The sequence below is a fragment of the Corvus cornix genome, chromosome 14 (genome assembly GCF_000738735.6).
Source record: "Corvus cornix cornix isolate S_Up_H32 chromosome 14, ASM73873v5, whole genome shotgun sequence".
NCBI classification, from domain to species: Eukaryota; Metazoa; Chordata; class Aves; order Passeriformes; family Corvidae; genus Corvus; species Corvus cornix.
The window spans coordinates 11,352,419-11,371,813 of record NC_046344.1 but is presented as its reverse complement, the minus strand read 5'-3'; the positions used below and the strand labels follow the sequence as shown (position 1 = coordinate 11,371,813).

At 47.2% G+C, this 19,395-nt stretch overlaps 1 protein-coding gene across 3 annotated transcripts in view; it reads right to left on the bottom strand.

The window, feature by feature from the left end:
- The window catches only part of CARHSP1 (calcium regulated heat stable protein 1), a 36,323-nt gene extending 21,247 nt beyond the window's left edge, over positions 1-15,076 (bottom strand). Inside the window, exon 1 of one of the 3 annotated variants that reach the window (XM_010392200.4) lies at positions 15,054-15,076. The gene's annotated coding sequence lies outside the window, so the exon portion shown is untranslated. Of the gene's footprint in view, positions 1-976; positions 996-12,906; positions 12,943-15,053 lie in introns of those variants that run through there. The other 2 variants (XM_039560224.1, XM_019281553.3) reach the window with 2 other exon arrangements.
- Between the last annotated feature and the right edge of the window lie 4,319 nt (positions 15,077-19,395).

Sequence of the window (19,395 nt, the reverse complement as noted above, 5' to 3'; positions counted from 1 at the left end):
AAAAGCTATTGAAGTAATGAGGTTTGGGGTATATAAATGCCATCATAATTCCTCCATATATCTATATATCCTATTTCTCTTAGAGTCTACCCCATACCTCTAGAAATACCCTAAAAATAGCAGGTTTGGGGAAGTTATCCATTCTGACCAGCACAACAGTATCACAGAAACCTTGTCTCACTCACTTTTAATTAATGTAAATGCCTGGAAATAGTCCAAATGGATAGGACAGGGTGACAGACCCCATGAAATCTCTCCATCTAAGAATGGTTTCTTTTTCATGTGGCAGACTGCAACACCTCCAGTGAACGGGCACAGAGCTCATCCCCAGGGAATGCTGCCCTGCACCCGTCAGTGCTCCAGCACAGAGAAAATTCTCTTTCTGGCCTCCTTACTCTGGAAATGACCCTGTATGGAGGAGCTGCTTTCAGATGGTACCACGATGGTCCATGAACAGGACAGCACTGGCTACGCTTGCCTGGAAAATGAGTTTTTTTCTCAAAGATAGAACAAAGTTCCCCAAGAGGAGCTGCTTTCCAATGCAGATTCTGCAAGTTCTCTTTCATTTCAGTCCCTAAAAGGAATCTGAAAAAGATGTCTAAAAGACATCTGAAAATCTGATTATTTTCTGGGCTTTTCCTGGATTTAAAAACAAGACCAGAAACTCTTCTTATTTTTTAAATTTTCACTTTCAAGTGTCCTGGTTTCCAAATTTATTCTGCGCAGCTGCATTTCTTTCCTTCTCTAAGGAAGCCACACAGATAAACCCCTCAGCTTCACCTGCTTTTCTGCTGAGACCTAGAAAACCTCCTCAGCAAGAAAAACCACAGCCCCTTGTGCCCATCTACTGAGAGAGTGAAGGCACCAGGACTCCCTGCTCCCTGCCCTGATGAAGGTGAAGCACTGAGGGTGTCCTACAGCAGCTCCCAGCTCCCTCTCCCAGGTACCTGAGCACTACTCACAGCACTGCTCCTACCTGCAGCTCTTCCAAAGCCCTTTTGGGCACTAGGACCCCAGTGCACACAAGGATCCCAGCACTGTGAGCAGCCCAGCACTGCCCCTGCACCATGGAGTAAAGCACTTACAAAACACAAACAGTTACGAAACAGCGGCTTCCGAGAGCTTCCCCGTCCAGCTTAGTTTGCATGAGTAACTTTCCACAATTAATACTGGTATTTCAATTAGCACTGAAACTCAGAGGAGTTGCAACATGCATGTGACATGTCACAGAGGATTACGGTATAAACATGACGCCCTTGGAGGATGCAGAGGAGTGCCCACACACCGGAGTGGTTTGGCAGTTTATGGAGACCAGGACATTGCCCAACCATGTTCAGTAAAAGCCTAATTATAAGGTAAACAAAATACAACAAGGAAAATTCCTATAGCTTGCCTGTGCATACAAATTAATTTGGATTAAAGCAGAGTTTCGTTTATAAACAGCAGCAGCTATTTCCAAGCGATCTCAGCACTGAGCACCTTGTCCCCAAATGGTGGGGATGCTCTTCTGCAGTGAGCAGTGTGCTGTGTCTGAAGGAAATGCTGCCCGGGCAGCAGGAACCCACCCTGCACAGCAGAGATCACAGAGAGGGATGGGGAGGAATTAAGTCATCAGCAGCCTATACAGCACATTGATAGATGAGGAATTCCTACAGTCCTGTATTTTCCACTGCTCATGAAAGCTGACGGGTACACATAAAAAACCAGAAAAGGTTTAGGTTAAGGAACTGGGTGGTTAGTCAAGTTAGGTACATGTTTCAATTGATTTAGGATTATATTGAAGGATACATGGTGATACCCTGTGGCTCATTTTATCAAAAATACAGAGGAATTGGGATCCTATTTAACTGGAAATCCAGTATTTGCCATGACTGACGATGCATAAACTTGTTGCTCCAAACTTCCTGGAACAGAGCTATCCAGGGTCCTCCACTGGTAAGTGACCACAGGAGGCTGTAACCAGATGTACTGCTGGCTGCCATGGGGACAGCACTCACCTGGGTTTGCTCAGAGTGTGCACAATAGCATGAGAAGGACCAGGTTCCATCCTACCTCTTGTAAAAAAAGTACTTCAGTGGGAGCAGAACACACCAGCAGCCAGTGGTGAGGTAACTTCCTCAGCACGGAGCTGTCCCAAGACCAGCATACATCTCTCACAGAAGAAGTCCAAGCCTTTAGTCTGCTTACAAAATCTCACTTATCCAACTCCTTTTGTTTAAAGGACAGATTGCAAGAGGTGGAAAACTCTCCCCAGCTCATGGCGAGCCTGGACAAGCGGTGACAGGTCCCAGACAAGCATCCTCCTCGGGAAGCTCTTCCCAGGCAAGGATGAAGATGATGGTTGAAGATGATGGTGGTAATTAGGTGCAAGTATTGCCCAGTGACTTAAGTTCCTGTGCACTTATAGTACTGGCTAATGTCATCAAGTATTTCAATGACAGCAGGAAGAGGGGGGTTCTCACCAGGGCAGGACACCACAGCCTGTCACCAACCAGACAGGTGGCAGTGCCCCGGTGGGATGAGCTGTTACAGCCATCCCTGTGCAGCTGATGGCCCCCAGCACATCCAAAGGCACTGAGCCAGCACCAGCCTGGGATGTGAAGCCCAGCATCTTGCCTTGCTTTTGGTCTGCCAACTGCTTTCTGTGTGAGCTGCCAGTCCACAGCCCTGGCTGTTTCTGTGGCAGCAGGGACACCATGTCACAGCACTGCCCAGCTGCTCCCAAAGCCACTGCCAGCCATCCCCACAGGGCCAGAACCTGGAACAGAAGCACAGATACCAGCTCCCAAAACCCTGCCCCAATCCAAGTGCTCCCTCCTTGGGGCCAAAGACACAACAGGTCACCTCGAGGAGCAAGTGTTGGTGTCCCCAGCTATGTCAGTCTTCACACAGCTGTGATAAGGGGACAGGGAAGTGTGAATGGAGATCACAAAGGACCCTTGCAGTAAAATTGGGGAGCATCAGGGTGACTTTACTCAGCCAGGTGTGGCTACCTAGGTCAGAGTTAAATATAAGGTGAGTGCTCAGTGGTGCTCACTCTCGACAGCTTTTCAGCATCCTCGTATAAATAAATGGCAAACTAAAGGTTGCATAGTGGTATTTAATAACCTCCTATGAGATTTTTCAGGCCCTTCCTGAGCTCATATAATCATTTAACCTCTGCAGTATCCTGTGGCAAGGAGTCCCACAGCTTAACTGTCTGTGAAAAGAGCCTCCACTCATTTTAGTGGACATTGAGGAGAGGCCCTTTTTACTGGGAAATTAAGAAAGGACAGTGAGACCAAAAGGCATTAGCAAATTAGAAAAGGAGAGGGCAGGGAAAAGGAATATGTAAAGAAACAAATGGGAAAAAACATTACATCAGAGGAACACACAAGAAAGGGTATACAAACTGATTCAAAAATCAAACCTTAAATTTTCTAACAGAAGTGACATTGATGGGATAGAGCAAGAGGACTTACAAGCTGCTTCTGGTGTTCTTGCCCTCCCCCTTTAAATTTCCAAGTACAAATGAAAAACCTTATGCCTTTTTAAAACAAAGCACTCCCTAATTTGTCACTTGAATGGCTGCCATTACTCTTTCTTAGACAATAAACCTTACCAGTATCAAATATTTCTAAAGATTTAGCTTTGTCAACAAGTTAGCTGGTTTGGGCCAGAAAGCAGATATTATCTATTCAATGCTTTATGGTCCCCAGCGCAGAAGCATTGTGCTGGTCACTCCCAGTTCCTGCTGCCTTCATCACTCCACTAGCCAGGGCTGGGAACTCTGTTCTGGGACAGCAGAGGCAACACTTCATATATCCCATCCTTGTTAACATGCTCAGTCACTTTGAGCTGATGTATTTCCCAAATGAAGTAGAATATATGGCTGAAAAGGGAACTTTGTGTCCCTTCCAGTGCCTGCTCTGGAGCTTTGGAACCCAGCTCCTCCTTCAGTGCTTTTTCAAGTCCGAAGCTTTCCCTCTGCCATTGCTTCCATGCTGGAGCACCCCCTGTGAATTTATTTCAGGATTTATTTCATATTGGCAGAAAATGTTTATACCAAAATATGAGAAATCTCTCATGTGTCTTGTGTCTAAGCATCTTAAAGCTCATCTGCAAGGCAAATGGGCTTATACAGTGTCATACTATTATAAAGAAGTTATACATATGTAAATCCCTAAGCACTTTTGAAAAGTTCTCCCCTTTTCAGCTTCCTCTCACATCACAAAACTTCAGGCACAATTATGGTTAAGTTTGTTCTTGTGCAACTTTGAGCCTTTTAAGGCTACTGAAATCCCCTGAAATATTTATGTGGCTCAAGTGCTACTCAGAACAATTAGTTCACTGTGTTTCCTCCCTAATCAACATTTTCAATAGGGGAAAATAGTTCACATTACAGAGATCTATAACCATGGAAATTTATGAGCCATATGTGTATTGGCAAAGAAAAATATAAATCCTCTGAGGGTATTTCGTCTGCCAGCATTCCAACAAGATGCAGTTGGCAGGGTACAGAGTCAGAAACCACTCAAAAATAACTTGATCCTCAACACCAGTTCCGTGAGGCACCCAGAGACCCCAGATGCCCTTTTTGACAGGCCAGGCTCCACTTGCTGGTTATCCCAAGGCACAGGCCACATCCCAGTCTCACTGCCTCACACTTCCTATGCATATTTTTAAGCATCCCAGGCTAGTAACCCGAGTCTATTCCAAATAGATAGCTTAGAAATCAATTAAACAAAAGTTTTGTGATTGAGACAGAATTATGAACCTACATTAACATCAATTAATGACCATAAAATATATAACTGACTGAAATAATTCAAGAAACAGAAAATGCTCTGAAATCTGATGCGATGATATACCTAAATTCTAATTGAGAAAGCTAAATATAGATATATTTAAAGATCACTCACCTACTTAACAATTGCATTTCTGTTTTTTCTTCCCTCCACTACATCCCTCAACACAATTTCCAGTATATCTCACCATGCTGTACACAAGTTTGTGCTTGTGACCCCAAGACCCACTCACCATCCTCATGCTCCAGCAGAAGGCAAGTGCTCCATCAACACTGTAAAACTAATGGTTACTTCTTAACTCTCAAGCTGAAATTGCCTTAATTTGTTTAACTGAAGTCTACGGGATAGGAACTACATGAATATACACATGCACAGATCTGGTTTTTCTTACAGAACCAAACTACTTGTGGAACAGAGAATATGTAAGCAAACATGCATAACCTACCTCCTTGGCCAAACAGAATATGTTGCATTTTACCTTACAGACCCGCTCAATCCTGGCAGCACAACCATCCCCGCTGCCAGCTGCTGCTTTAGAGCTCTGTGTGATCTGCTGCACTGACAGGCAGTCCCTACAAGTGCAATCAAACCTGTGATGCATGCAGAGCTCACCCCACAGCTCACAGCCTCCAGAGCTGCTCCAGGGACAGCAGCCACCCCGACAAACACCCCAAATCCTCTGGCAACTACACACTGTACAAACCATCCATCACATCCTCTCATATGGCAGCTTGGAAAACACCACCCATGATGCACTTTGGACTTGTAGGAAAAAAACTCTTTTTAGTCTCAAAAATGCTCACAGCACCCCTAGCCGAGCAAGCCTACTGCAGGCAACACATCGTTCACAGCCGACTAATGAGAAAATGGACCTGTGGGGACTGCGACTGCCCTCCCTGATTACCATGGGTGCACAAACCAGTCCTTCTTGCTCAGCACATCCACCCTGCGTTTGCAGCCCGTCAAACGGCAAAAGGACTCATATTGTGCTGTAGTGCCTGCAAAACCGCAGCGCCAGCACGGGCACGTGTGCGGGGCTACATTTCGTGCCTGCTTACACATCAACAAAACTATTGACTGCGCTGTGATTTCCAGAGCCCGGCCCCAGTGCTGTGCTGGGAGTGCGTGAACAGGACAGAGCTGTCCAGAACCACAGGCGCTGCTGCTGTTATTTACGGCTGCTGTGTTAGTGCTCAAAAGCCAGCACAGACCAGAGCAAGGGAACAGGCAACTCAAGCTTTTCAGGCAAGGTACAAAATCAAGTGTAATAGTTGAAAAAAGCAGGCAAATCTTGAGGCATGTATGTTCTTCAGGTATAAAACTACACCTCCATATAGAAGCACATGCTTAATAGAAAATTGTACTAAGTGTTGTGTTAGAGCAATCACTACCCCAAAAAGCTGCATCTACTTCAACTGCAATCACAGAGGGAATGGGACACACAAGCAGAGCAAACTCTGCACATAGGGACAGCAGTGAATGCCTTTATGAAAGATTGTTTTGATTCAATTTACCTGTTTAGCCACATGCTTACAGTTACATGACCGTATGAACCTGGGCCAGACCCACTAACAAGAGACATGTGAGATCAGTAAAAAACAGAGACAAGGATATGTTTAACAGTGCCTTTGTTACTTTTATCTAGGGCAATGTTTTGTGTGAAACCCGGTGTTAGACAGCTAAGACTCCTCAGGGTCTGCCTGCATCAGGAACAAACCCCAAGTCCAGAGCAAGTCATGTCATGGTACTGGTGCATGCACATCTCATGGGTTCACCCTGGCCCTGGTGGCCAGGAGATCCCAGACTGCACAGGTCCACACCATGGGGTACCAGAGAGTTCCTCCTCAGGATCTGTGTCAAGGAAGAGGCAATGCAGCCACACTAAAATGTTTAAGAACAAATTTGATTAGAACCCCAGACCCCAACTGTACCAGTCTAGTGAGTGTCCGTCAAAACCACCTTGTCCCCATGGAGTTGTGATAAATGCTGAGACAGTTCTACACTACCTTTGTTTCTTATTTTATTCCTCTGGGATGTTTTCGAGGTGAGGTTTGTCTACCTGAAAAGCCTGAGGGATGGGAGGGTGGGAAAGGTGAGCATGTGAAAAACTGACAGTGCAGACAGCAGCATGGTGACATCACGATACTGGGATGCTGCTGGCAGTGCCTGGGCAGGAGCTCTGCCAGACTCAGCCTGAACTGGGTTCCAGCAGGGAGTTTCTGTCCTGAAATCCCTGCTACTGTGGGTCAAAGACACTGCAGTGTATCACACATCCCCAGGGACAGAGACCTTTTTTGTCTAAGCCTACAGGGAGAAAAGACAAAATCAATTTTAAAAAAATAATGTATCAGAAAACAGTGGAAGTACACAAATATTTAAGTATATTAAGATACTCTTTCTACTCTAGGACTGGTGTCCTAAACATCAGTGAGAATAATTTCTAGGACTGACACAGTTCCCAGGATAGGGCAAAACTCCCCTTCAGCACAGAAAAAAAATAACATGTTCATTCAGAAACTGAGACCTGTGTAAGATTCAAACACTTTCTGTAACACCATATAGCAGAAAATCAATATTCACTCTATTTACTCTCTCCCCTACCAGTAAAATGAAAAACCCTCCACTTGAAATAGTTTGAAATAACTTTAAGGACTCCTCCTATCATTCTCCATCGCAAAGAGGCTCCATGAAAATGCTATCACCACATTTCATAATTCCCATTCCTAGATTTTCTCCAAATATTGGAGAAAACAAAGTCACAGTCTTCACAGCTGAGTAAATTTTGCCTTTCCTGGCTGTGGTCAGCAGAGCTCCTGTTCTGGACCTGCCACTGCACAGACAGGCACTGCCTTGATGAGCTGGGTGAGAAGATCCAAATCACTTATTTAATTATGTATTTACACTTCAGTAACAGGTATAAATTTTGCTAGCAGGAAATTCTTTGACATTGTTTTGTGGCAGTTTCATTTACCCTTTTAAGTAGTTGTCAAGAAGTTGCAATAATGACGATGACTTATTTTATCAAGTAACTGATGTAACTGAAAACAAGCAAATGCCTTTGACCAGCCTTCTGAAATCATTTCATGAAGGGAAAGCCAGCAGACAATAAGCACTGGGAAGGAGGAGCTCATAAAACAATATAGTCCATTTTGCCAGAGGGCCTCCATCAGCGTGACTGGCTGTGCAATGTAAACAAACCAAACATTAAACCAGGACTGACATAAAAAGAAAATTCCTCCCCCACTGGACAGGCAAGATTAAGTGTTAATTTCCTGGACACAGTCTACTCTTTGTCTGGGCATTCTCTTAAATAGCAAGTGGCAGAGAATTTGAAACCTTGGGAAAAGCAGTGCTCCTGGAAAACTTTTAAGATGCAGAGCTGTGCCTGAAGGAACTCAGTGGGACTCCCCATGGCAGAGAATCCACCACCCCTCCCACTCTGCCCAAAACCAGCACTGGGAAGACAAGGTGAACATCAGATGCTGAATGGGCTCCTTTATCCCAACAGTCAGCTGGATAACCAGTCTTTTGGAAGCAGAAGTTCCCACTCCAATTCTCAGCAATTCTGTTTTGGTTTTGCTGTTAGTCACCACGATCTGCAGCTGCAGCAGGCAGCTGTGTCTCCACTGGCAGCCTGTCCTCCACCATGGGACGAGTACACCGTGGTTGATGTGACAAGTGGCTGAGCAGGACAGACACCCTTTGCTCGAGGCTCTGCCAGCAGTGTGGGAGCTCTCCCCACGCTGGCCACACTCCACTGGGGCCTCACGGCTGCAGCACCAGCAGTGCCCCATCCAGCCTGGCTCCCCACCCCAGCTCCCAGGCAGTCCTCCGGGCTTTGGCCCACAAGCTCCCACCTGGAGTAACACCAGCATCCTCTTTGCTTCCCTCCTCGGGATCAGCCTTAGCTCTTAATGCTCTGCTGCTTCCCCAGTCATGTGCTGCTCATGGGGCATGGCAAAGGACCAGCATGGTTTAATATTCAAGAGAAACTACCAGGTCAAGGTTCTCTGTTTTCCTTGGCGCCGCACAAAGCGCTCTGTGATCAGATCAGGCACGGAGCCATCGGGGTGAGGAGCGTGTGGCACGCACAGGCCGGCTTGCTTTTTCCAGAGAAAGGTAATAGAGCCCTCCCTTGCAGCTCAACCCCCCCGGGGATTTAACTGCAGGTTGGTTTGTTCTCTCTGTTCACCCCTCCGCTATCTGATCACAGGCAGGCTGCAGCTCAAGTCCTGGTTTACCTTCCCAGACCCCACTGCTAGGCAGGAAGTGTGGTCACAGGCCATCGATTATTGCCCAAACAGCTGGGCAAGCACCCAAAGGCCAAATTCATAACTGCTGTCCTTGAAACACCCTAGTATTTAAACATCTGTTGAGACCTTGACCCTGTCACCAGCTCCTCCCTGCAGAAACACACTATTCAAGGCAAGCAGAGCCTAACGCTCACACCATGGGTCAAAAACTTAATGTTCATTTTCTTTAGACTACTATTCAGTTTCCAAATTGCATTAATAATGCAAGAACCTCAATGCGAGTGTCATTACGCCCAAGATAATCATTATTTTAAAGAGATGTCATAGATTACTTTGTTTTATATATATATCTATCTATCTATATTTGAAATCGACCCAATGAATAAAGCTGCTGTGCAAAGCAACAGCAAATAAGGAACCAGCAAAGCTCTGAAATCAATCATTAGGATTGTAGCACCGGAGGAATCACACGGATGAAGCTGATTTGAGTGAAGCAGGAGGGCTTTCCAGGCTGTTGAAGCCCTGTCCATTAGTGCCAGGTCAGGCTCCCGGGCAGCACCCCACGCCCCATATCTACCTCGAGGCACTACAGCCAAGCCTGGGCAGATGCGATTTGACTCACATTGTATTTTACAGCTTCCCTCGGGGCGGGGGGTGGGGCAAACAACAGAAACACCACTTAAGTGTACTCCACATGCCCCAAAAATGACAGAAACGAAAGCTAAGTGAGTGTCTTCCTGCACAGTGCAGAGACAAAGAAAGCGTCAGTTCGCTTCCTCTCCCGGCTGCCACCAAGGCGGGGACGATGCTCCGAGGTGTCACCTCCTGTCACAAGGGGATCCCATCTCTCCATCTTCTCTACCTTAGTCTTAGCAACTAGCTGAGGTGAGGGGGAAAGCCAAATCTCTGCAGAAAGTGATCTCGCTTTGACAAAACGCGAGAGGCACCTGTTTATTCTCAGGAAGGGGAGGCTGCAAGGAGCGAGGGTGAGCAGGGCGAGCTCCGGGGCTGGCTGCTCACCCCGCACTCGCTGCCGCCATCAGGCTCTCCTGCTAACGTGGGGCGCATCACGCCAGCCACAGCCACACACGTCATGAAAAGGAGAACGGGCACGAAGACAAATCCTGAAAGCGCTGCCTCGCCAGCTGAGGTTTGCTCAGAGGAGTACAATTGCAGCAGTGAGAGCAGGCAGCGGAGCGAGGCGAGGCTGCTGCAGCCGGGCTAAGTTACCCCGCAGCCCCCGGGAGCATCCGGAGCGGCAGCGGGGAGCGGAAACGAGCCGCAATCAGTGCGGGAGGGGGAGGAAATAAAGATTAGTGATCTGTCCAGGGAGTTGCCTCAAAAACGAGGAAAAGACACACTGAAAGAAGGAAGCAGAACAATTGCCTCTACCCTGCTCTGAGAGCAAAGGCAAAGCAGTTAGTCAGATGAACACTTTCTATTTTTGATTTTATCTGAATTGTGCTGGGGAGTGACACATCATGCAAACCCAAACCACCTCTCTGCACCTCTCCCTTCTTTACAGTGCTTCAGCTGGATTTTTTTTTTTTAGTTTTCCAACATCAACCTGTTGGAAAAAGCAGGATTTGAGTTTCTAAAACTGTTGTGCAGAAAGAAAAACAAACATTTCATTCCTTTTTTTTTTTTTGCCTCTTCAAAGACTGCCACCCCTCTGCTGTTCCCAGCCCTCCGGCCCCCAGGAGATGGCAGGTCCCAGCCCCAGGGAAGGGATGAGATCCCCACTCATCGTTCCCCTTGATGGGGAGTTGATGAGATTTACACTTTTCAAACTCAATTCCTCTCCTTAGTGTCTGGCAGAAACCTTCCAGATGAGGGGCAGATTAACCAACAGCTCTCACCACCAACACCCAGAATAATTATCAACCTAGACTTGAATAGTTACAACATCAATAAATTTTGCTAATGATGATCACCATCAGTCTTTTCCCAAGTTTCAAGCAGTTACTATCAATCCCTGCCAAGTCTACTCCATGCTCAGGTATTCAAAAATGGTTCCTTATAGAAACTTGAGACAAGAATAGACAAAAAGGTGCAATAAGTAACAGCTTTCACCCTGAAGACACCCCAGCCACAAGAGTCCCCAACCCCATCTGCACCCCACAGCCCATTCCGAGTGAAATGGAAGCAGGGGAAGGATTTATTTACTTCTGTTACTGTCAGGCCTGACACCAAGAACAACCATAGCACAGCCTGCTGGTCCTATCACCTAGAAAGAACCACACATGCCACATTTCCTCCCAGGAACCACATGTGGTGTGGTGCACGAACAGGGTCTGGCAGTTTGCTGTAAGGGAGCTCTACTGGCGGCAGATACATTCATGTTCGTGGTGGGTTTCATTCTTTAACTGAACATAAAACCTGGATTCACCCAGAGGACAGCACTACCCAGAAAGCAACAGTTGTAAGAGAAGACAGAAGGCAGCATTACCTGGCCTTAGCTGGCTAATTTCAAATTACTTGCAGATAAACACTTCTGTGTTTACATGCATGTAAGTAAAGGAGGAGATGGTGCTGGTCAAAATATTTACAAGCACAGTGCCAGAAGCTCAGGGCAGTGCAGGGGGTAGCTGTAGCCAGAGGTGCCCTGAACACGGGGGGACAGAGCAGCAGCACAACCACGCACTCGGTTATGTCAAACGTGGGTGTCACAGCACACATGGGGCCGTGGGATGAGCTCCTGCCTCAGCTCTGCCCCTGCAAAGGGCCACTTGGAAGAAACGTGTTTTCTCTACTTTACACCCCCACGTAGAATGTGAAAATAAACCCCATTGTCAGAGAACAGGCTCATCTTTCCTGCAGTTTCTTTGGCACACACAACTTTTTTCCTGTAAACACCCAAAGCCTTCGTATAAGTTGGGGCTTTTTTTAACGTTTTTGCTACATGTTAAGCCTCTTTAGATTTAGTGAGATACTAAGATGTATTTGTGAAAGCCCAAGCCCTCTGCAGCTACATTCGCAGGCCTTGCTGTCTTCCATTATTAATAACCAACAGAAGGAAAGACAATATGTTTGCCAAACATAAGATAATAGCCAGAAAGTAAAGGTTAACAGCAGTCAAAAAACCCCTTTCAATCTCACAAAAATTAATGACTAGCAGGGTCACATCAAAGCAGCCTAGAAGTTTACTGAGACTTTCTAAGAAATCAAATCTAGCACCACAAAAGGTTTTGCAAACATTTCTCAGAAGTAGCTCGACAGTTCCAGCAAAAACAGCATCAGAAAAGAGTTCCAAATCCCCTTCTTGAAAGCCAAATTCAGAGGCACAGATCCAAAAATCAGCGTCAGAGGCTCCTCTACAAGAGCAAGAAGTGACACGCACACACATCCAGCATGCCGAGGGAACACGAAATAAGGGCTGCTTCTCCCGTTTCTTTGCTTTCCCCGTTTTCCTGAACAGAAGTGCTGACTGTAGGAGCGGGCAGTTCACGCTACAGCAACAGAGTCTTTAGCAAGGCTCCGAGTTCTGCAGTGCCCCTCTGAGCAACCAGTGCTGTGAGTCCTTTATCTTCCTACTGGTTGAAAGCTCTTGTTTAGCACTCTTTGTCTCGCTCGTCATGTCTAAAACAAGCGATTCTCAGAGTAACAATGTCACATCCCCAGTTCCAAAGTGCAACAAAAAGGCAAAAGTTCAAACAAACAAGCATAGAAAGAAACAAAGAAACAAGCAAAACAAAACAAAAGAAACTCGCCCTAATCTCTGAAGCGAAAGAAATCCACCTCCCCGGAGGAGGCGAGCGCGGCCCCGGACACCTCTCGGGTGCTCTCCAAGCCCGCTCCCCCCGGGCCGGCCACCCGACCTCCCAAAGGATGTTCCGTCCTCGCCCCCTGGGAGAGACCCCGCTTACCTGGGCAGGGCAGGGCAGGGCAGGGCAGGGCTGGGCAGGGCAGGGCAGGGCTGGCGGCCCGGCTCAGGCTGGGGCAGCAGGGGCAGGGCAGGACGGGCAGGCAGGACGGGCAGGGCAGGACGGGCTGGCGGCGGCCGCGCTCCCCGGGCTGGTGTCGGGCTGGCCCCGGCGCGCTGTGCCGAGGGAGGAGCGGGCTGGCCCCGCCCCGCCCCGCCCCGCTCCGCCCCGCCCCGCTCCGCCCCGCTCCGCTCCGCCCCGCTCCGCCCCGCCCCGCTCCGCCCCGCTCCGCCCCGCCCCGCTCCGCCCCGCTCCGCCCCCGCTCCGCCCCCCCGCCCCCCGCTCCGCCCCCCCGCTCCGCCCCCGCCCCGCCCCGCCCGCCCGCTCCGCCCCGCCCCGCTCCGCCCCCGCTCCGCCCCGCTCCGCCCCGCCCCGCTCCGCCCCGCTCCGCCCCGCCCCCGCTCCGCCCCGCTCCGCCCCGCCCCGCTCCGCCCCGCCCCGCTCCGCCCCGCCCCGCTCCGCTCCGCCCCGCCCCGCTCCGCCCCGCTCCGCCCCGCTCCGCCCCGCCCCGCTCCGCCCCGCTCCGCCCCGCCCCGCTCCGCCCCGCTCCGCCCCGCCCCGCCCCGCTCCGCCCCGCCCCGCTCCGCCCCGCTCCGCCCCGCCCCGCCCCGCTCCGCCCGCCGGGGACATCTGGCTCGGTCAGCAGCGCTTCAACTTGTCCGGGATGCTGCGGCCCCGAGAACGCCTGCCCGAAAATACAATTACAAGAGCCGAGTGGAAATGGTCTAAGGAAAGGACGGCACAGCCAGAGAGCTCAGTAAAACCAGGCGAAGTTATAGATGAATAATTCTGGAAAAACTTCCCGAATGTTGCAATGAGGATGAGGAACGGGGCTGTGGTGTGCTCTGTACCGTCATCATTTGGATGTGTCTGGCGTCTCCTGCCTGAGCCAGAGCTGTCACACAGGGCCTGGGGTGGCAGCTGCAGCAGGACAAGTGATGGCACAGTCCAGGGCAGCAGTGACAACAGGCTCCCAGTTAACAGCCACAGACTTTACTGGGAAACATCACTGACAGGTCTTGGGACAAAGTGCGCTGTCTTCATCCAGCATCCAGTTTTAGCAATGCTTTCGTTTGTGCATAATTTTCCTAGCTGATAATAACCCACCGTATTTTAAAGGTGGTTTTACAAAAAGAGATTAAATATTGAATCCTTTCTAGGTCTTTTCCACCTGTAGATACCAGACAAAGCATGTCCTCATGTCATTACAAGGGTAAGACTCAGGAGACAGAGGTATACACTCTTTTAGCCAGCCATAATCACACAAGAAACAGCACTGAACGATTTGTGATAAAACTGCCACACACAGGTCTTAGCAGGGCATTTTATTTCTGTTCCTTGAGGAAAAGCAAACAGAATACCCACGACAGAGTGTGTGTGATCTGAGACAGGGCATCTAGAAAAGGTCTAACAATATGCACCAAGCAGTTTCCTATGTCAACCACATGGTTGTCTTGCAAAGTACTTTACCTCTCCATCCCATCCTGTTCCACACAAGATCTTACCTCTTTCTAAGATACAGTTACAGGACTGATGACTTCTTTTGCTTAAAATATGAATTAAAGCTACAATTAAATATTTATTCCTGGAAATCTTTTCTGCTTTGTTTTGTGCACCAAAACTGCTTGTTCCAAGGTGGAGGAGGATGAACACACTACATGAGCAAGCACTGTTCAGAGCAGTCCCTCCAGTCACACAGTCTGGGATTACAGCTGTGCTTTCCTCGAAGGTTCGGCACTCCTGAGTCATCCCTCTTCCTTCCCTCTCTCCCTCTGCTTCCCAAGCAGAAATGCACAGCCCTTGGGAGATCCATGGCAATGGATGCCCACAGCCTCAGGCTGGTTTTCAACGCCAGACGCGGGGTTTGAGGGACCCTCCCTGTGAGAGTGTGTGTTTGTGTGCGTGTGTGTGTGCGTACCCCCAGCTCCCACAGTTAGGAAATGGGATTTTGCCTGCCTCCTTTTTTCAACAACTGCCCGAGACAGGAGAGGTTCCAGCTTCCCCCAAACTCCAGCTTGTCTCCCTCTCTTCTCCTTTCTGTCAGTACAATTACTGACGATCAGTTAATCATTTCCAGCCCACGTGCCTACCTTGCTCCTTCTGTCCCTGGTGTGGGGTGGCCGGCAGTGGGGCAGCTCCTTCCCAGGATGCAGACAGGGCTGGGAATCTTCCCTACGGCCGATGCTTCTTGGGTTGGGCCAGCAAGGGACACCTCACAGCTGGGAGGAGGGCAGGAGGAGGTCCAGAGCTGCAGGACTCGCCTGCCTCTCTCCTTTCCTGCTGGATGATCCCCTGCTTACTCAGACACAGCTCTGGGCTGTTGCAGGGACTGAGCACTCTCCTCAGCAGTCCTGACAGGGAAAAAAACTCAGAAGGATTTCTTGATAGCATAGCATCCTTATACCCCTTTTCATTCATTTAAAGTATCCAAAGTGCAATTACTTACACAATTTGAGTCAAGGAAATGAGTGTGTAGGGGGAAAATGTATCAGGTAATGTGATTCATTAGTAGTGGTGGGTGATACACGTCCCTGTGCAGCAGCAAGGATGAGGTGGCTTGAACAGCTCTTAAATAATTAGATGGGTGCTTCTTGTCAACATAGGGCGAATAATGCCCAGCTCTATTAGAAAGGCATGAACTTACCTAGGATTGCTCCACACATTACAAAGGCAATCCTCATTTCCAGTTCCGGACTATTTTTCAGAACTATTTAATCTAAAAGATATTGTTGGCACAAGCACAGAGAGTGTAGGCTGGTCATGAATGGACTGTGCCTGGAAATTAGAAATAGGCTCTTAAAGATTAGAGCAATAAGATTGTAACAGAGAATAATAGGAGGAAAATACCCTTAAGTCCTTGAATATGTGGCATATTAAGTATGCTTCAGTCCAGAGTGCCCTACTGCACTTCATGTTCTCATGTCCAGTCCCCATACTGGCTGGAAACCCACCAGTGTGCCAGCCACAAAGAGTGGGATCTGCCTTTCACTTAAGGCTGTTTACTATATAATGGGATACACTCATTCTATTTTACCAGATCAATTTTTTCCTACCAGGCATCTGACAAGCTATTGTGTGCTCTCAATATCTTAATCATCTGTAATTTTGAATCATGCTTCAGATGAGCTCTGTTCAGTTTGCAAAGCGTAGGAACTGAGGACGTCTTTGCTGTTCTCACAAAAATCATAGCAGCAAGACCCAGAGGAAAAAAAATGGTCATAAAGAAAAGAACCTCATGCTGTGGTTAGGGTTAAAATTCAATTCATGTTAGCTAAAGGTACAAATAACCTTGCAAATACTTTACAGAGATTTGAAATAATAAAAACAAAGCCCCAAATTGCCATATAGTCATCAATAACACAGTGTACTAAAAGTAGCACTAACACAACCTTCTTAACAAGGATTTAACGAACATCTTTCCACCTTTCCCTCAGGGAAGGATCTAGCCCCCAAACTTAGTTATCAAATCCAGAGCACTCTTAATAGCAGGGTGAGAAATTAGTTCTGGAGCCCCACAGCCAAGCTTGGGACACTATGTCATGGACAAGAAGTAGGTCAGCTCCAGGTTGTAATCACCTCCCATTTTGTCATCCTGGAAGGTGTAGCAAAACCCTACCAAACAGGTATTGCTTAACTCCTAATCTGGCCAGCTGGCTATTTCATTTGGCTACTGAAACAGTGAGAGCTGGCATGAGCTTGCCTTGAGCAGGGGTATCTTCTTATGTTCCTTTTTTCTTTTCTTGCACTAAAACAGTTCCAGGTTCTTTATTAGGAAACAAGGGACTCCATACCAGTGCAGAAGTCATCAGGGAGCAGCTTGGCAGGAGGCACAATCCATCCAGTCGCTGCAGATTATTTTTTCTCTTTGCTAGCTTTTTTTCAGGTTCCACTCCTTCTAAAGAAAGATTATGTTTATCATGAGCAGAGGAATCTTTTGATGCATCAGTCAGAAGCTACACAGCTACCAAAGATTTTAAGGTCAGTCAGGCTGTCTCTCTCTTGGTCCTGATACAGTCACCTAATATTCAGCTCTCAAACCTGATTTTTCAGATCGTTTGTCTTCAAAGTCAAAAGGATAAGTTTTTTACTTCAGGAAAAATAACATCTATGGATTGTGCTGAAGTAGAAACACAGAAAAGCTGAGCTTTTCAGCAAAGTAAACTCCAGGAAAATTGGGGTGTTTTAAGACCATATGTCTTGTCTATTTGGTGTTTTTACTTCACATGCCATAGGCTTCCTTAAAATAACCCAAACCCATTCTATTAGAAAAACACCACCTTAAAGAAGAACAGTTTCTCTGTAATTTACTTTTGTTAATATTGACTGCCTGTCAGAAATAAAATACTGTTCCCTGCTCCCTGCTCTTCAGCTGCCGTCTTCTACCCCTTCCTTCTGTTGTTTGTGTTTACTCTCAGTCATTATCACCAGTTGCCTCATTGGCCACTCTGCTTGCTCTGTGGAGACTCACATCCTTCAGCCTCTGCCCTTCCTGAAAGCTTCACCTGCGCTTCCAGTTACCCCTGGCAAACTCAGCATTGCCTCCACCATCAGGCCTGTCTGCTATGAACTCTCCATGAGATGCCAAGCAGCTTCCTTTCCGTCCTGTTCTGAGATCCACGGGGTTTGCATTATGCATGCAGGAGGGTCAGGCCGGGAACTGATAGGCAAAGGGCATTAACATTTGAAGATAAGATGCAGCATCACAGCTGAAGTTTCCTTTCCAGGTACAAAGTGTTACCAAGGGGTTAATCTACATGTGCAGTGCAAGGCACAGAGCAACCATGAGCACTGAGGAGTGGGGAACCTCCTGAGTATACACACTGTGCACAGCACTGAATCAGGCAGCTCTTTTTGGAGTACAAAATATAGAAGCAGCTGCTCAACAAACTTATTGCTATGGCCTTCATACAAGTTTCCAACTTTGAACTGGAGCAAAGATCAAACTGACTCATATTTTACTAATTCTGACAGATCTCATGATCCAAAGATGGCAGCTAGTTAACCAGTCAGACTGCTGAGCCACTCTTTGACAAAAGTGCATATATATAATGTTGTGTTATCTGCAGCCATTTAAATACGTTTGTTTTACCACACACTGGATGATAATATTCAGAATTCACAATGATGAAGAATGATGATGCTAATGATCACATAATTTATAATGATGACATGCTGATAGCTAATTATAGGGAAAAAAAGAAGAAAATAAAATGGCAGCTTTGCTCTGTCCAAATGAACACACAGCAAAATCTTTATGGTGAAAAAGAGCCTAGAAAACAATCCTCTCCCACATGTGGCTTAGGTTGTCGTGACTTGCCTCGAGAGATGGCAACTGCCTGGAGAGAAACCACCAACACAGAGCACGTAACCAGCAGCATCCCTTGAACCTGTGACAGCTGCAGCTGCTGGGAGCTCAATACAAAGGCTGGACATTTCCATGTTTCTTCTTCCCTCACTACCTGTCCATCTTCAGATTGTGTACTGTTGTCTTCTTTCCCCAGTCTGTCTGTTCTGTTTAGATCCCAAACTGCACAGAGAGGTCACGTCTGTGCTTAAACTGTACATGCTGCAAAGAGCTCTGTTCGTTATCAGTGGATACTCTGTCATAGCTGGGATTAAACTGATACAGATATTTTGGTAAAAGACTGGCTCTTATTAGCAATATGAATTGACTGGACAAATAGATTCTTCCAAAACACTTGTAAATGCAACACACCACACAGCAAGAAAAATTACCAGGTGGAGTTTTTTTCTTGAAAAAAGGATTAGATGGAACTCCCCATGGTGCTAGAACTATTAAGTGAATGAAAACAGAGATGGAAAATAATACCATGGAGAGAGATGAGTACAAGGCTCCAATGTCCCAGCATCCAGAAGATTCTGTGCACTCTCATTTCCAGAAGTTTGGAGCAGAAACCGCAGTCACAGTCCATGTAACAAGATGCTATTTCTTGTGTTAGTGATCATTGTGATACATGGGTTAGAAAATTTGTGTTTGTTTAATTTTAGGCAAGGATCCCATCAGCGTTTTCACTCCCACACCAGGGAGGGAGAAATGCATTCTCTTGGCTACATTTCTTAATGTATGGTTACTTGTTTCAATCTACAAAACACAAAGGCAGAATCTCTGTCCATTTTTTCTCTTAAAAAACACTGGCTATTAAATCTCATGCACACATTACTTCAAGTCTTCTGCAAATTGACAACAACAAGTTAGATCTGGCAAAACAAGGGTGTTTTCACAGGCTGGCAAGCCTGCCACTCTTGAAAGCCTACCAGGTTTAAATATTTAATGATCACTCATGGCATTCATTGTCCTAATAAATTCTTTTTTTAGATACGAGTCTGAGGAGTCTCAGAAAGTGCAATCAGGCTGTGCTGGAGACCTGTAGAGGCTTCTCACACCAAACAGTCAATAGCTACACTTGCTAG